The sequence below is a fragment of the Myotis brandtii genome, unplaced genomic scaffold (assembly GCF_000412655.1).
Source record: "Myotis brandtii unplaced genomic scaffold, ASM41265v1 scaffold1270, whole genome shotgun sequence".
In the NCBI taxonomy this organism is placed as follows: domain Eukaryota; kingdom Metazoa; phylum Chordata; class Mammalia; order Chiroptera; family Vespertilionidae; genus Myotis; species Myotis brandtii.
In genome coordinates this window covers 1,136,734-1,140,852 of record NW_005354465.1, presented here as the reverse complement: position 1 = coordinate 1,140,852, position 4,119 = coordinate 1,136,734, and positions in this window count along the sequence as shown.

Sequence of the window (4,119 nt, the reverse complement as noted above, 5' to 3'; positions counted from 1 at the left end):
GAGAATTCCTTCCTCGTCCCACCTCCACGCCGGGGATGGTCCTGCTTTGCTAAATAAGCTCTTTTGGACCTTGTAACACAGAGGAAAGGAGCTAGGGTGGATGGCAACAGGCAGAGGAGCAAGAGCTGTTGTGGTATTGGGTGGGGGGTTGTTGGAGTAAAACTGGGGTGAGGATGGGGGAGCTGCTTCATTGTAAGGGAAATAGAAAAGATATTAAAGATGTATTACTGTGGTATCCTTTATAGCCCCTTGCAGAGGTCATGAAAGGCAAGTAAAGGGCTGAGACCTTTGGAAATTACTTTCAAATGATGGACGGCATTATTTTAACCACAGCAGTGCTCTGAGGCTGCCCACAAGAGCACGGGCTTTAAAAAGATTGCACGTTGATGAGGCACACCTCATTCCTTCAGGGACATTGGGCCTCAGGGGTGAAGCTAACTAGAGTCCGAGGAAACCACAGCAAACATTTACTTCCTAATGTTCTTTTGTGCATTGGCTAAAAAAGGGTCTTTCGCCCTTACTGTTTCCCCCTGGGCTGTTTTTCTAGCAGAATTGTTCCTGAAGCTCTTAATTCTGAAAGCTGCTGAAATTTCTCTGAGAATACAAAAGGTATTAAAGCACACTATGTTAGAAGTGACAGGGGGGAAAAATGATAATATCTTCCCTAAGCTTGAGCTATACAGAAATGTCTGTTCCATGTATATTTTAAAGGATGTATGACCAAATCTGGAGTACAATGCTTGACAATTTTATAACTTGGTACTCACTAATAAAAGGTCTCTTTAATGAACCAATTACATCTACCATAATATGCAGTGCAGGAATATTCACTGCCATGGCACAGTCTAGAATAAGGACAGCACAAATGTGGCATCCGTGCTACCACCCCATCTCCAGTGACCATAGCAGACATCAAGCGATACAATCTTTCCTGCTGAACAAGGGGTGGTCTCAGAAACTTTCCCATGTAGTTCTCCAGGCAGTCACTAATGGATTAGAGCTGGCATAGGAGATGAGATCTACCTGTCATTCCCAGCCTGTGGGATGGTTAGGGTCAAAATGTCAATGTGGGGATGAGTGTGCAAAGATCCCACCCCAAGGGCACACAGGGGTTGCTGGAGCTGAAGATGCAGAGACAAACTGACTGCAGAGCTAGCCTGCAGAAGGCAAGGATGCCTATATTATGCCATCCTCCTCCCTAGGCCACAGCTGCTTGGATCAGAGATGAACATCTGACCCAACTAAACCAATCATCTTCTCTTTCCTGGGACTCTGGGATTGCGACAGTTATCTCTGAACTATTTATATTGTTGTATTATCAGTAAAAAGATTTAACTACACTCTCAACAGATATGGTTATTTTGTTGTTTTTTTAATGTATTTTTTATTGTTGATAGTATTACAGATATCTCCCATCTCCCCCCCACCCTTCTCCCCATCTCTCTGCCCCCAGGTCTTCACTACCCTATTGCCTGTGTCTATGGGCTACAGATATGTTTTTATTTATAAACTAGAAGTCAGATGCACGAAGATTTGTGCAAGAATAGGCCTTCCTTCCCCTGGCTGTCAGCACGCGGCAGGCTCGCTCCAGCAGAGGCAGGGAGGACTGCAGAGGTTGGGTGCGCTAATGTTTCACTTTCCCATTGTGAAAGTGGGATGCAACTGGCCCCCTTCCTCATTCTCTTCCTCCTCCACCTCATCCTCTTCCTCCTCTGCCCTCCGCCTCCTGCCTGCCCACCCTCTTTCCATGCCCATTGCCCTTCCCTTCTTGATTTGGCAAGATAGGGAGGAGGGAGATCTGATAATTTGGGTTACTGTGTAGGTGGCCTCTTTCATCTATTCAAAACAAAGCTGAGCCGCCTGCCGCTGCCGCCATGGTCACCACCATTGCCCCTTGGCTGGCCTGGGGCTTCCGGGGCGCACTAACTGTGCACCGAGAGAGCTCCCGCGCGCGTCCGAGCCTGCAGGGCTGTTCCAACACTAGGGTTTTGTTTACCAGAGCAGCGGGACAGGGGTGGGGTAGAGGGAGACGCCAGACACAGGGAGTTATGGCCTCAGGCACCACAGTGTTGCCTCTAAGGCTGGGGGCTGGGCCACAGGGAGGCTGCAAGGACGGTTGACAGGTGTGGAGCACGCAGGGAGGCCCTGAGGAGGTGTGCTGCCCAGAGTCCCGGAGTGGTGGAGGGGGCCCGCTGCCATCTTTGTCAGGTTAATTTGCATACTCGCTCCTGATTGGCTGTAGGTGTCATGAAGTGAGTCAATTTACATATTTCTCTTTTATTAGGTAAGAAGATTGCATTTATAATTATACTTTTTGTAAATGACATGATTTTCTATTTTTAAAAACATTTAAGTGAGTTAAGTATTTTTAATATTTTAATTTTATGACATACAAAAATATTTTATTCTTTAAAATTTATTAATAAAGCCCTAGCCAGTGTTGCTCAGTGGTTAGAGTGTCGGCCTGAGCACTGAAGGGTTTCCAGTCAAGGGCAGGTAGCTGGGTTGCAGGCTCCATCCCCAACCCTAGTTGGGGTTCTAGCAGGAAGCAACCAATCAATGTGTCTCTCTCACATGGATGTTTCTCTTTCTCTCTCTCTCTCTCTCTCTTTCTTGCCAAATCTCCCTCCCTTCCACTCTCTCTTTAAAAAAAAAGCAATGGAAAAATATCCTTGGGTGAAGATTAAAATTATTAATAAAATGATTAATATTTTATTGACTTAAGAGACCTCATTCAACTCTATGACACAAAAATTCATGCTGGATGCTATGTTCACAATTAACAGTTGGTTTTAATAGCTGCATAGCTGAAAACCTAACTCATAATGACAATATGTCCAAATTGGGGGAGGGGGGAAGATACGTCATTGGCAGGATTTTCAACATTATGGGTTTTTTTTAATATATATTTTTATTGATTTCAGAGAGGAAGGGAGAGGGAGAAAGAGAAACATCAATGATGAGAGTTAACCATTGATTGGCTGCCTCCTGCACACCCCACACTGGGGACCGAGCCCGCCACCCGGGCATGTGCCCTGACTTGGAATTGAACTGTGACCTCCTGGTTCATAGGTCAATGCTCAACTACTGAGCCACACATTATGCTTTTTAATCCCAACCACCAATTATGCGAAGGCTTTTGTTGAAACGAGGCTCAGAAATTCTGCCTTCTCTGATATCAATCAGTTCTTAAAAACTAATCAAACCCATTGACTTTCTCTTCTGGAAATTTTTATGCTAGTTAGAAAATTCTGGTTTTTAAAATACAGAACTCCCAAGGTTTTTGTGGTTGAGACACATCATTTTCAACCACAAAATCATATAATGATAGAAATATTTCCAAACATCCATTTTTAAGATGTTCTCTCTATAGAGTTCTTTTGAAAAGCAGGTATTTTCTCTCTCATTGATAAAATCACCTTTGCTTTGAAAAAGCAGAATAAACTTTAAATAAATAAATAAATAAATAAATAGGCCCTGGCCGATGTGGCTCAGTTGATTGGGCATCATCTGGTGCACCAAGAGGTCACTGGTTCAATTCCTGGTCAGGGCACATGCCCAGGGCTTCCAGGCTGGATCTCCGGTAGGGGGTGTGCAAGAGGCAGCTGATGGATGTTTCTCTCTCTCTTTCCTTCTCCCTTCCTGTCTCTCTCTAAAATCAATAAAAACATATTAAAAAATAATAGCTGCTAGTGTCACAAAAAAGATCAGTGAATTTGGAATACTTGTTGAAAAAGAAAAATGTATGACTCATCTTTAAGAAGAACCAGTCTTTTCCCACAAAGTGACCAAAAAACTTGTGATGCAAAAGGTTTTCATAGCCACACCCTTTCTCTTTACAACATTTGGGATGATTCTACTATTAAATCCTGGCTTTTCTCAAATTAACCACATTAATTGCCTCCATTGGCACACTGTACTCCTATGACTTCAATTCTTTCCTACATTAGATTAATTATGAATAACAGTGAATGAATTTCACATGTGGATCTAACCCCATAGTCTCACCCAGCATTATATTGTACTAGAGGCCCGGTGCACAAGATTTGTGCACAGGGGGTGGTGGGGTCCCTCAGCCCAGCCTGCACCCTCTCCAATCTGGGACCCTTCGGGGGATGT